The following is a 15944-nucleotide window of genomic DNA, read 5'->3' on the forward strand; positions in this document are numbered from 1 at the left end:
TAATTATTTGTGTAATATCACATAAATAATTATAATAACAAAGTAAAGTTTAGTTGGATAAGATCATAAACGCACCTATTTTCCATACACAAATATATTAAATAAATATTATTAAAAAATTAATAAAATTATTAATAAAATATAATTATTAATAAAAAAATAAATATTATTAAATAATATAATTATTAATAAAAAAAATAAATATTATTATTTAATAAAAATAATGTGTTGAATCCATTTTGAAGATAAAGTTTTAAATGCTGGTTGTTTCAAAAATAAAGAATATGACAATATTGAAGAAATAATATTAGATATATTAGATATAATGAGACTTGATTAATGAATACATAATAGAACAATTATTTTCAGTCATAGCGCCATATTTGTAACCTCCCACACAGATCATACTAAAAGATAACGAAAAGATGTCTTTTTTGAGTTATCTTTTCGACAAAACGAAAAGATGTCTATAAAGACATCTTTTCGCTTTGTCGAAAAGATGACATAAAAAAGACATAATAGTATGTGGCACGTGTTTCTTCGCTTGCCGCTACGCGGCGAGCCACTCTTGACTTATTTCGAATTTAATATTTATCACGAAATGTATACAGGGTGACCCCGAACGTTCCAGCCAGACTTTGAGATCTTATAAAACATTTAATTCTGAATAAAAAATTTCCTATAAACATGGAAAAAAATGCTTCCTTAAGAAGTTATCTCAAAAGAAGTTAGCTCAAAAACCTCTGACGAAGGAAGAGCAAAGGTGAAAAGAAAATGAAACTAAATAAATTTCTTGAAAAATGTCTTTATTCATTTTCTACTATTACGTGCTATTACTAAAATATTAGTTTAAAAAAAAAATTATTTTATTTTCATAAAAGAAAAAGATTTTTATTTTTATCGTTTTTTTTTTTAAGAAATTTATTTAGTTTCATTTTCTTTTTATTTCATTTTCTTTTCACCTTTTGCTCTTCTTTCATCGGAGGTTTTTGAGCGATAACTTCTTAAGGAAATATTTTTCGATTCATATTTATACGAAATTTTTTGTTCAGAATTAAATTTCCTATAAGATCTCAAAGTCTGATTGGAATGTTCGGGGCCACCCTGTGTAAAGAATTAGTAATTAATATAAGATTTGAAGCATATTTTTGCCTTTTACGAGTCAGGAAGAGAATACCGCTCACACGCATCAATCAGAGAGAGCCACATATATATGTATTACGCAGAGTGATTGTATGCGTGTGAGCTGCATTCTTCTCCTGACATTACTGTTTATCAGTTTAATTTCTAACAAATTGAATTTAAAATAATTTATTTAATAATCTGGATTCCTTGTTTGGATTCAGAATATTAAACAGATTATTAGAAATTAGGCGGATAAATGGAAGAAATAGTCCATTTATTGCGTGTATTGAAGTATTCCTATTACCGAGTATCGATAATCTATCGAATGAATGAATCAAGTCATCTTTTAGTCAACATATGAACAAGACTAAAAAGTCATTCAATTCGGGTCATCGGGACGACTTTTAGCCATCTTTCCGCTGACTTAAGCGATGTCAGTAAAAGATGTCTTTGACAAAAATATGTCCAGTTTTAGTAGTACTTTTAGACGACTTGGTGCTGTGTGGGCTATTATCGAACTATAAATCACGTCATGAAATGATGTTGACCATTATATAGATAGATGGCGTGACAAACTTACTATCTCTTTGCAATTTTTTAAAGATATCTTCATTAGCAACATAATCGAGTGTCATATATAAGAATGTTTTTGATATGATATGAGTATATCAGCTGATTAACGTCTGATCTTTTTTTAAATTTTATGATATATTAATAAATTTATAAAATATTAAAAAATTTATAAATAATATTTAAAATAATTTATAAAGTAACTTTTTTTCATTTTTTCTCAGTATTTTTAGTAATGTCTAGGCAGTATTATTTTGTATTAATATCAATAAAAAGTATTAAAGTATTATTTTGTGATTAATATCAATAAAAAGTCTGTGCACTAGCAATTATTTGATGTTATTAATTGCCAATTAAATTTATTTTAAAAATTCTGAGATTACTTAAAAATAAATAACTCTAAATCAATAAAAAATAACTTTAAAAAATAACTATGAGAAAAAGAGAAAAATATGACTAAATACTTTAAAAAGAAAATCTCAGAATGCCAGCATTTATTATGATATAGAATTTCCCAATTTTTTGTTCTTATCAAGTACGGATGATAAATTTTGTCAAACTTTCGTAAAGTCTCTGTATTAACTTTATTTGAAAAACGAAGAAGCAATTATTTCAAGCAATTTTTATTACGTGTAAGATGTTTTATATATTTTATTGGACTTTATATTTTTTATAATTTTTTTGTTTCGAAATTTAAATGATGTGTTATCAAAAGATAATATGTCTAATGAATATTAAAATATTTATGAAGCTTCGTCATGCTATATGTAGATTACACATTAATTTATTTGCACATCATAAGCAGCGTGAGCTTGTAACACGTGCTAATAGATGACTCGCGTGGCATGTTAACGCTATTAAAATTCTTCTAGAAGATGAATAACTTGAAGGTTAGAGCGATATATAATATTTCATAAATCTTGATTCGATTTCTTTCGATTCATTCGTTTCATGTACTGAACAAATAAGAGAAACAAAGGTAAAAAGATAAATATGACAATAAATTCTGATTTTAATAATAGATAACGATCGCGTCTATTTCAGGAAAAATTTAATTTTAGTCAATTAAGAAAATGATCATTTTTACAGGCAATATTAATTAATTCTTCTTTTATAATTAAAGAAATTAAAATTTCCATACTCAAATAAACGATCAAAGTCTTTACATGGTGATAGTTATGGTAAATGATCATGACTAAGCGAGAAACTTTTTCTGCTCTTGAAGCACGTATGCTCTTGGAGCAACGTATGTCGATAATATAGGAATCACATTTCTTATCCTGAAACTTTAATTCTTTATATAATTAAAATTTTTTAATGCATTATAGCCAAAAAACTTTCTCTTTGCCAATATAAAAATTTTATTGATTGATTTAATAGTTTTTCGAATTTAATAATAACAATTTGGTACCTTTAGCTTAATAAATTAAATGCATCATACATAACTTTAAAATGTTTATTTAAATTAATTAAATTTATTTAGAATCTACAAATATTATTTTTGCAAATCGCCAATGTGAACAGGATTTATATTATTTTTGTTAATTTTGCATAAACTGCAATTTTCCGTAAATAATTTTGTTTTTTCCATTTGTCCAGACATATTTGACTCATTCAATTTTCACTGTAAGACATAAATAATATTCTTTTGTATTAAATTTAACAATAAAATACAATAAAATAAAATGTCGACAAAATGAAAAAGTCATTTGAAAAATCGGTATCATTTACTATTATTTGCTTTTTAGAGAGAGGGAGAGAAAAATGAGATAGAAAAGAGATTTTCACAAGTTTGGATTTTAATTTATTTTAAACGATTTTTTATAGATTGAAATATATTACGTATTCTGTATTGTTTTTGTGTCATTGTGTCAACGTTAAAAATTTATTTAAGCACTCAAAAATTAACTTTTAAGTTATTTTTTTTTTAATTAAGATATAATTTTTATATGAATTTATAAATATTTAACTAAAAGCTCCTCTTTTTTTCAAGAAAACCATATATGTATATACAATGGCATATACAGTTTTATATATTTTATATATATATATATATATATATATATATATATTAATATTATTAATATTAATATTTAATATTAATATTACATAAATTATTTCGCATTCGAAGAAATACCAAATTTTCTCGTCGCGAGAAAGTACGTTCGAGCAAGAAACTTGCACTATATGTATATATCATCAGCAGCGAAACAACTGGCCTGTTCTATTAATAGTTATGGCGTTATCGGCATTTTTGCTTGACAGAGAGCGCGCTCGGAAGAAAAAGAATGAATTATGACACATCATTTCTCGACCCGATTAACGCCTCGAATGTATTCAAATAAAGTCTTTACTGCTAAAATATACTATATAAATATATTATATTTCCATAAAATTATATATATGAATATATATAATTAATAATAAATAAATATATGTATATATTATATAAACTTTTAGATCAATTTTATATAATTTATTATTTGTGCACTTATTATATCAAATAAAAATTATTATAAACTTATTATATAATTAATAATAAATAAACATATGTATATATTATATAAACTTTTAGATCAATTTTATATAATTCATTATTTGTGCACTTATTATATCAAATAAAAATTATTATAAACTTATTTCGCCATGGAAAAGGCAATTTTTTGCGATGATATATTTACGATATATATTTCTAGGGTAGATTGATGCTTTCTGCGAATCTACATTTTATCGAGATTTATGACTTTGAAAAAGAATTAGCTCTTCGCTATAAACGCCAGATCGGAATTATTGGCAAGTGATCAAGACAATCACGTTATAGCGTCGTATTTGACGTCTTTCATTACAGCAGGTGCCAATAATAATCAACGCAACTATGACGACACTAAGCATTTGCTTCGCTTTTCTGCCAAGATTAAAAATTGAAAAGGAAATACAAAATTCTCAGAAATTTAGGAAAATATAATGAAAAGGATTTGAAATATTGAAATTCTTTTGGAAATTGAAAAATACTGATAAGTTCAGAGATAATGAGATAACGACGATAATTTGAGATAATAAAAAGGAATTATAATTATTATCAGTATAGTGAATGAATAGAAGAAATAATTAAGTCGACGCTCGTCAATTATTTTTTACGAAATCATTACTTCTCTTTTTTTATTAACATCAAATAACTAATAAAAAGAGAGAAAGGAAGAGAAATATAATATAAAAAATTACAAAGTGTCTCAAATCTCGTCTCAATATCGTACTTTACGGATTTTGTGTATTTTTTGACTCGCCATTTTTTAATTTATTTTTTACATAAATGTCAAGACACAAAGTAATTGAAATTGCAAAGATTTTTTTAAAATTAAATTTTGAAATTACTAATAAAAAACTTAATAAATTAAGTTTTGAAATTACTAATAAAAAGTAACAAAATTTTTTAATAACTTTTTTAAAACTCTGAATTTGAATCGAGTAACCTATAAATAATAATATAATAGTTTTAATAATTTTATCGTAGCACATTATAATCTCTTTGCTCTGATTTTTCCTCATCTATTATATTTCCCAAGTAGGTATCAGATAAAATTATAATAATCGGTGCAAACAAAGACGCTGGTTTAACTATCACAATGATAATAAACAGTTTATTATCAAGATGTATAATTTGCTTCCATTACCTAAATAAATATCACCTAAATAAGCCCTTCAAATTACGATGTTATATTTCCACATTTAAACTCGAATTCTTGTCTTTAATTTTATTTTTTATCTGAAGTAAAAGTATAAAATAAAAGTGACATTTTTTTAATATAAAATAATATGATTGTTTTTTAATTACAAACGTTATTTATGATTTTTACTGCAGTTGTTTAAGGATACAAAAAATTTATTCATTATTTTTAATAAATTATTTATAATTTTTAATAATATTTAATACAAAATTGTGCAATCTAAGATTAAATGTTAAAACTTGTGTGCAAATAAAATAACCATCTTTATCAGTCCAAATGTCACACTTTGTAACGCGAAAAAATAACATTTCAATGCTAATTATCGACCTCGCGGAAATAGAGATGCAAATATTGTCGGTAAAAATTCCGCGGAATCATGCGTATTCGCAAGAGAACTTCGATCGTCTGCGATTAACTTCTCATACAATTAATTTTCGGTAGACAATGTTTTTAAACTTTCGAAATATACAGGGTGAGGAAAAAGTATGGAAATCCCTAAATTTTTCGAAAATTATGCATTTTAGAAACAAATGTTTCAGACAAAAGTTGTAAGGTTTCAAGTAATGCATTACGTAACAATATCAGTATAATCTTGAATAGCACCGTCAAGGTCACATAAAAATCAGTTCGAATTTTTTAAATGGAACTCCCTACTTTTTATTATATATTCTTGTAGTTTATTTCAAGAGCTTTCCAAAACACTATAATAAAGTATTTTTTCAGTGAGTACTTTTCAAGTTATAAGGCTCAAAATAATTTCTTAATTTTACATAAACCATAAACAATAAAATATTTTTTCTTCAAAACTATGTTTTTTCTTTACACCAATTGATTCTTCACATTATTTTATGCATAAAAGTATGAAGGTGAAATAATAAAAAAATGAATATTTTATTAAATATTTTATGGTTTAAGAAAAATTAAGAAATGATTTTAAGCCTCATAACTCGAAAAGTACTCAATGAAAAAATACTTTAATATAGTGTTTTGGAAAGCTCTTGAAACAAGCTATAAGAATGTATAATAAAAAATAGGGGGTTCCATTTGAAAAATTCGAACTGATTTTTATGTGACCTTGACAGTGCTGTTCAAGGTTATACTGATATTGCTACATAATGCGTTACTTGAAACCCTACAACTTTTGTCAGAAACATTTGTTTCTAAAATGTATAATTTTTGAAAAATTTAAAGGTTTCCATACTCTTTCCTCACTCTGTATATATGTAAATGAATTACCATATGCATCTGCAAAAAAAAGATGCTGTGAAAAAGACAGTGAATTAGCAAAATTTTTTATAAAACTTTGTTATAAAATTCTTTTGAAATATGTACATTATTTTCAATTTTATTGCTATTTTTATATTTAATAGTGATTCTGTACAATTCTATATAATTACTGATTATGTAGATTGATATACAAATTTTAAGCATTAATTAATTTTTTCAATTATCTGTAATTTTATATAAATATAATAAATATAATATAATAAGTTATATATAATAAATAATTTTATACGGAGTATTTTAATTAAATAATGTTGAAAACAGAAAGTAATTCCTTGAACGACTTTAAGAAAAAAGTTTTGACTAACATGGGTTTCCGAACCTTAAATACTTTTGCAGAATTATAGGCCTTCAAAGTTAAGGAAAAATAAAAAATTTCTATGATTATCTTTCTCGTTATCTTTTAGTTGAATAATAATGTTAACAACTAATTTAGTTAAATTATTACTTGTGAAGGCTATATACTCTGCAAAGAAGCATTTCCGGATTTATGTTCATAAGAATTTTTTTTTTTAACCGCGTAAGGAATTACTTTCGACATCACTTAGGGATTACTCTGTATGTATAATAAGTAAGTAATACAAAAAACGCTTCTTTGATAATAATTCTATTTTTATCAGTAATAAAGTATTATAAAATTAATCAAGTAAATGTGTATATTTATTTTTGAATTTCCATTATATATCAACAAAATAATAATAAGAAATTTGGTTTTATACATAAACACACACACACACACACATACATAAGTATAAATAAATGTGTGTGTAGAATATAAAATATACATGTATATGTATAAAACAGAATAATTAATTAAAGTATTTTCTTATTAAATACTTTTCACGCGCTCAGTTATGAGACTTGAAATAATTTTTTAATATTTTAAATGAATATATTTTATAGCTTATATAAAATTAAGAAATTATCTTAAGTCTCATATGTAAAGACTATGAGATATTCTAGTTCTAAGATTAAAGATAGCCTATCTTGTATAATAAAAATAATTAAATTATAATATGTGTGTGGATGTGTGTGTGTACTATCTATAATAGAGTACATAGTATATATAATTTTATATTTAATAATTTTATATAAAATTAAATTATATTATATTATAAATTATAAATTATATAAAATTAATATTAAATCTAAATTATAATAAAATTTCTGCGTTTTATCTCATTTTAAATTTAGTTTATTATAGACTGTTTGGGAAACGGTTATAAAATCGTAGATAAGAGAGAATAAGAATTTTTGCTATCCTGGAAAAGAGAATTCCACTTTGCCGGAGGATGCCACGTCTCTTTAATCTCTGCTAAGCGAGATACACACTTAATAATAACCTGTTGTAGAAGGGAGGGAGGGGAGCACACATCACCGCAATGTATTTGTGTGCAATCGATAACTCACGCCGCTTCAGGGTCAGGATTACTAAACCATATATCCTGTATATGCGGTTGTGACGTTCTTCCTTCTTATAATATCTTTATAATTAATCACGCACATTTACACATCTATTCATAATAAAACTTTCAAGTATACCATAAAATGAAAAAAAAAAGAACAAATTTTATTTTAATATTTTAATAAAGAAATTAATTTAATGCGTTATGTTTAATTGCAAGATGTTAAAATCAATAAGAGGGAAAAGAATTTTATGGAAAAGGATTTACATTGTAACATCTGTCTTTGCGCGACAAGACTTAATCGACAGACAGTCGATCTGGCAATTGAATTATGACCAATTTGTACAGCTGATTTGTGATATAAATAGATCGCAATATGTTTATGAGCGATTATTCTCCTTACTTATCGATACACTCTTGGACTAGCGACATCAAAAATCCAAATCTTATACAAGAGCTCAACTTGTTCGTTTTTCTGTGTGTTTATGTTTATATATATATATATATATATATATATATATATATATATATATATACTGGGTGGTCCCGAACGTTTCAACCAGACTTTAAGATCTTATAAGAAATTTAATTCTGAACAAAAAATTTCTTATAAACATGGGTCGAAAAATGCTTTCTTAAGAAGTTATCGCTCAAAAACCTCTGATGAAGGAAGAGTAAAAGGTGAAAAGAAAATGAAATAAAAAGAAAATGAAACTAAATAAATTTCTTGAAAAAAAACCATAAAAATAAAAAATAAAAATCTTTTTCTTTTATGAAAATAAAATAATTTTTTTAAACTAATATTTTAGTAATAGCACGTAATAGTAGAAAATGAATAAAGACGTTTTTCAAGAAATTTATTTAGTTTCATTTTCTTTTCACCTTTTGCTCTTCCTTCATCAGAGGTTTTTGAGCGATAACTTCTTAAGGAAACATTTTTCGACCCATGTTTATAAGAAATTTTGTTCAGAATTAAATTTACTATAAGATCTCAAAGTCTGGTTGGAACGTTCGGGGCCACCCTGTACATTTCTTACAAAGACTCACTTTTCCAATAGATAGATGTAGAGATGTAGATAAAAAAATTAAAAGTAATCATTTATTGAAATTTATTTACTAAAAAATTATCTTTTCTCAATATTTTTAAGAAAAGAAAAAATCAGTTTTATATTGACTGAAAAATCCTCAGCAAGAATGTTATCCAATGTAAAGTTTCAGAACACTTTACGTTTCCTTTAATCAAACGCTTGATACAAAACGACCAAAATTTTAAGACCGTGAGTGAGTTCGTTCACACTAGGTATACTAATCTAGATCCAGGATAATATCATCATAGTGCAAGTCTTGCTAAGATCGAATTGGCTGACTCCAGGTCTCTTTTGAAGAGACATACAAACGTGAAGAATAGATAAAAGCAGTTACTTCAAAGATTTTCTCTGATATAACTAATCAACAGCCAAAATTAGTATCTCTTTTTTTATCTCTTATTTATTCAGGGTGATTTTTTTAGCGGATTTATATTACGTAAAGAATATGAATTTAAAGTTTATGAACTATTTTTTTTTATAATTTAATAAATTAAAAATTCAAATTTATTTTTTATTCATACACATTTTAAAATACAAAATTTAAAAAATACATGTCCATAACCCATAAACATAACCGCAAAACATAACCCATATTAAGCTGGCCCCCCCACCAACGCCAAATAAAATCTTATCTATTAAATAATTCTCTATATAATAACTCTCTATTAAATAATTTAGTGCTAATTATGTGCTAATTTGTTGCCGTAGTCCGGATTTTGTTGCTCAAAACGTTTAGCAGAAAATTACGTTTAAAGTGGGCGGGGCCAACTTGACATTAAGTTAGCCCCCCCCCCCCATAAAGAAAAAAATATATAAAATGCTCCAATTAAAAAATTAATTACACTAGAATTTGTTGCTATTTTGTTGCTTCAAAAACATGTAAAAACATTTTGTAAAAATTGTATTATTTAATTAAAACCAACATATCATAAGTATCGCCGCGCGATGCCACTCATTTGCACAAGAGAAAAGTAACTAAAAGAATTTGTTGCTCGCGTCTTTTTGGTATTAAAATAATTAATAGACAATATAATATCGAAATATATAAAAGATTGAATTTGTTGCTCGTTTTAAACTATTAAAAATCGACACTTTGTCGGCGTGAAGCTTGTGCGATGCGCATTAATATAACATAAATTAACTAAAAGACTTTGTTGCTCGCGTCTTTATGGTATCAAAATAATCTGTAGACAATATACTATCGAAATGTATAAAAGACTGAATTTGTTGCTCGTTTTAAATTATTAAAAACCGACACTTTGTCGGCGCGAAGCCTGTACAGTGCGCATTAATATAACATAAATTAACTAAAAGAATTTGTTGCTTGCGTCTTTTTGGTATCAAAATAATCTGTAGACAATATACTATCGAAATGTAGAAAAGACTGAATTTGTTGCTCGTTTTAAATTATTAAAAACCGACACTTTGTCGGCGCGAAGCCTGTACGATGCGCATTAATATAACATAAATTAACTAAAAGAATTTGTTGCTCGCGTCTTTTTGGTATCAAAATAATCTGTAGACAATATACTACAGCTTATTTTAATACCAAAAAGACGCGAGCAACAAATTCTTTTAGTTAATTTATGTTATATTAATGCGCGCCGTACAGGCTTCGCGCCGACAAAGTGTCGGTTTTTATAATTTAAAACGAGCAACAAATTCAGTCTTTTATACATTTCGATAGTATATTGTCTACAAATTATTTTGATACCAAAAAGACGCGAGCAACAAATTCTTTTAGTTAATTTATGTTATATTAATGCGCATCGTACAGGCTTCGCGCCGACAAAGTGTCGGTTTTTAATAATTTAAAACGAGCAACAAATTCAGTCTTTTATACATTTCGATAGTATATTGTCTACAGATTATTTTGATACCAAAAAGACGCGAGCAACAAATTCTTTTAGTTACTTTTCTCTTGTGCAAATGAGTGGCATCGCGCGGCGATACTTATGATATGTTGGTTTTAATTAAATAATACAATTTTTACAAAATGTTTTTACATGATTTTGAAGCAACAAAATAGCAACAAATTCTAGTGTAATTAATTTTTTAATTGGAGCATTTTATATATTTTTTTCATTATGGGGGGGACTAGCTTAATGTCAAGTTGCCCCCCCCCCCTTTAAACGTAATTTTCTGCTAAACGTTTTGAGCAACAAAATCCGGACTACGGTAACAAATTAGCACATAATTAGCACTAAATTATTTAATAGATAAGATTTTATTTGGCGTTGGTGGGGGGGCCAGCTTAATATGGGTCAAAACATACGTATATGAAAAAAACTTATAGAATTAAAATTTATATTTTATATTATTTTTTAAATTTTGCATTTTGAAAAATGTATATGAATAAAAAATAAATTTGAATTTTAAATTTATCCAAATATATATACAGGTATATATATAAAATTATAAAATTTATTATATACACTGCAAATTATAATTTTATAACAAATAAATTTATTACAAATTTATTACAAATAAATTATTTGACTCCAATACATTTAAACATCTTACGCACATGCTCTTTCTCATTCGCCTTCACTCGGTTCTTATTATTATCATATCTATTCTTCGAAGACGCGTGCACGCAGGCGCGTCTGCTTTTCACGTGTGTTGCGTGCTTGTGTATTGTAATGATTATGTTCTTGTTGCAGCTAAATATAGCAAATACTCTCTAATCTTCGTTCAAACATACGAGATATCAGCTCACTCGATGTAGAAATATGAGAATTGAATCCAATTCCTTGTACTATGTCCACTTTCTTCTCTTATGATTTTTTTTTGAATAATTTTCTCTTTGCATAAAATTAGAGATTAATTACAAATATTGAAAAAGTCAATTTTCAAAAAGTGCTTTTGAAATTGCAATAAAACAGGTTTTTTATAATGACAAAACTATAAAATAAAAAAAAATAATATAAATAATAAATAAATAATATAACAATATAAATAAAAAATAAATAATTTTATTATATTAAATTATTATTTTTTTATTTATTATTTTATTTATTATTTTATTATTTATTATTTTATTATTTTTTATTTTATTATATTATATTATTTTATTAACTAAACTTCTAATATTTATTTTCTCCTAAATTAAATTTTTTGGTACGAGTCTAATTTTTTTTATTTTTTACATTTAAAAAATATACTTAATTATAATAATATATATATTTATATGAATATAATTTTCCCGTATTTATCTAATATATATTGAGTATTTTGGTTGAAAAATTAAACTTATCGATATCGAATTATAGATTATTAGATGATTTTACGTGGTGCTCGTCAATTTATCAGCTCTCAAATAAGTTGCGGGTGAAATTTTTTCCAGTCTGATAACCATCAGAAAACAACATTATAAATTTACTCGCGATTCTCTACGTCGTAGGATTGAGAAATTTTAAAAAAGATATAAAATAAAAATATTTAAACAAATTATCACGTTTATATCATTGTGAGCGAAAAAATCAATCTTTCTCGTATTAATGTTTATCAAAGAATTTTTGCGAACAAAGGAAAATTGTGTAATATATAGCACCACATCTTTTTATTATGTAATTTTATTGGAGCAATTTTTAAATAATTTTTATTATAAAAGAAGAACGATACATTTAAAAATTTTGAGATGCAGTATATTAAAATATTATACTAAAATTATATTAAATATATAATATTATACTAAATTATATTATTATAAAATATAAATATACTAAATTATATTAAAATATAAATATTAATTAATTATATTAATTAATTATATTAATATTAAAATAATTAATATATATATATTAATATTAAAAATATTAATTATATTAAAAATATAAATATAAATATAAATATATAAATATTAATATATACACACGCATACGAATATCCATAATTATAACTTGCATTTATATCCATCATATAATGCATTTGCTGTGAAAAGAGTCTCTTTAGAGACGTTCACGTTAATCGTAAATTGACAATCAATTCGTTAAATATAGAGCGGAAATTAATTTGCGTAAATCCGATTTTGATCTAAGATATCAGTTTTATCGAAGAAATTCATTTGTTGTTTACCAGTCTAATCGATTTTTTAACTAAATGTATCTTTTTATCTCTCACATGGTACCGTTTCTTAAGTTGTTATTTCATTTTATCGATAATTAAATCGACCATACGAATTCGTGGGATGGATGAAAGTCGAGTCTTAATAACTCGAACGCGATTGACGCGATTATTTACTTTCACGACTTTCAGACGTTCGCTCTTCCGGTCATCTCTCTTCCTTCGTCTACCAACACAAATGACAAAGAAGTCAAATTCAATTCTCACATTTTGATAACAGAAAATTTGAATTTATATTGTCTGCAAAAAATTCTCTTATGTAATCTTCGTTCAATTTTAAAATTTCTTTAAAATCAGAGTGTCTATATTCCCTGGAAAAACGTAGAGAACTTTCAAGGATTTCTTTTGTACCTGGAAAAATCAGGGAATTCTCATGGAATTTTATTGGGACTCGGGAATTTTTTAAAAAATTGTTTTTATATTATTAACAATTAATCAAATGAATTACGTCAAAATATCAGTATCGGTCAAAAGTATTGCATTTTTGCCTTAAAAAATACAAAAAATAAAAATAAATGAATAAGTCCCTTATCTTTTGTTCATATTCATAAAATTATTAAAACATAAAATAATAGCAATAAAATATAATTTGGTAATATTTATATATGTTTTTGTTCATTCAAGCAACGATTTTCGTGTTTCTATAAGTGATGCAATATTTTTGATCCGTATTGTATATTGTATATTTTTGTTTATTCAAATACCTTAAAATATTGACTATATAATGACAATATGTATTTTTATTACAATTTTTAATGATAAAAAATGAAAATATCATACAAGTGAAAAATAGTTATTTTATCAAAATTATTCAATTTTTTCAGTATATTTAGAAATCTAGCACTTGAAACTTAAAATGGCTTTATGTTTTTTCTTCGTATGAATGAAAAGTATTAGAAAACGCATGTTATAAAAGAACTTATTTTAGAAAGCTGCAACATATATATATATATACAGGGTGCCCCGAACGTTCCAGCCAGACTTTGAGATCTTATAGGAAATTTAATTCCGAACAAAAAATTTCCTATAAACATGGGTCGAAAAATGCTTCCTTAAGTAAGACGTTATCGCTCAAAAACTTCTGATGAAGGAAGAGCAAAAGGTGAAAAGAAAATGAAATAAAAAGAAAATGAAACTAACTAAATTTCTTGAAAAACGTATTTATTCATTTTCTGCTATTACGTGCTATTACTAAAATATTAGTTAACAAAAAAAAATATTTTATTTTCATAAAAGAAAAAGATTTTTATTTTTTTTATCGTTTTTTTCAAGAAATTTATTTAGTTTCATTTTCTTTTCACCTTTTGCTCTTCCTTCATCAGAGGTTTTTGAGCAATAACTTCTTAAAGAAGCATTTTTCGACCCATGTTTATACGAAATATTTTTGTTCAGAATTAAATTTCCTATAAGATCTCAAGGACTGGAACATTCGGGGCCATTCTGTATATACAGAGTGTTACTTAATTGGCACCCACTATTTATATAACGATATTCTTCGTGGAAAACTGAGTCGAAAAGTCCTGAACCATTTCTTTTCTATAATGAAAAAAATTTGAAACCATTTTTTTCTTCTATAATGCGAAAAACTTTATTTTGCATTAAAAATAATATTTCTTCCGTTAAAAGCGTTTCCTTAAAGAAAATTTCTTTAATGAAAATTTTGTCAAGGAGGCTAAAGGTCGGTGCTTATTGGCGTAACTTTACTCAATAATTACTCCTTTATTAAGCATTATAGAAAAAAATGGTTCAGGACTTTTCGACTCAGTTTTCCACGAGGAATATCGCTATATAAATAGTGGGCTCCAATTAAGTGACACCCTGTATATATATATATATATATATATACATATATGTATATGTATGTATGTATGTATGTATGTATGTATGTATATAAATTTATGTGCGTCTTGAAAATTGATTTGATTTTAATTCAACTTTCAGTTTAACTAGGATACATGTAATCGAAAGTGAAAGTAATGTATATTAAAAAATTAAAATTCAATTAGAGCATCTATTATCATAAAATATATTTTTCACGCGAAAGCAGAATGGCGAAGAGATGGGAAACTTTATAAATTAGAACCTTCTCTCTCCTTCTCTCTCTCTCTCTCTCTACCTACTTTGTACGTCACACAATACTACGTATTATACTAAGGTCATTTCTTTTATATTCCAAGAATAAATCTTACTTTATTTCGCCAAGATATATTAAGCGATAATTATTGTATAAGATTATAATTATGAATAGACAGAAATATCTTTCAAGTCAAGAGGTGCTTTTCATTGTATATGTGGATCTCCCACCGCGCGTCGCCTATTCCAAGCAGTGTTGTTAGACGGGCCAGGTTTTCTCGCGCATGCGTATTAAATATGATATCACTGAAGTAGTTAATCGCAATGTATTTTATAATACGCAATGTATTTTATTATTATTATATTTATATTATTATTATTATTATATTTAATAAATATCTTAATATCGCTAGTCGAATAATCAAAGGATTATTGAAAAAATGTAGTCGACCAAACTAGCCAGAAATTTAGTTTATTATTACGACGTTTCGACCATATGGTTGTGGTCCTTATCAAGTACATACGAAGCCATAAATCAAGAGACCGGC

General features: G+C 25.5%; 1 protein-coding gene across 2 annotated transcripts in view; it reads left to right on the top strand.

Annotated features, from left to right (window-relative positions):
- The window catches only part of LOC105258655 (glycogen synthase kinase-3 beta), a 59088-nt gene that overhangs the window by 20582 nt on the left and 22562 nt on the right, over positions 1 to 15944 (top strand). The window lies entirely within an intron of this gene.

This window comes from Camponotus floridanus, unplaced genomic scaffold (genome assembly GCF_003227725.1).
Source record: "Camponotus floridanus strain SB8 unplaced genomic scaffold, Cflo_v7.5 scaffold90, whole genome shotgun sequence".
NCBI lineage: Eukaryota > Metazoa > Arthropoda > Insecta > Hymenoptera > Formicidae > Camponotus > Camponotus floridanus.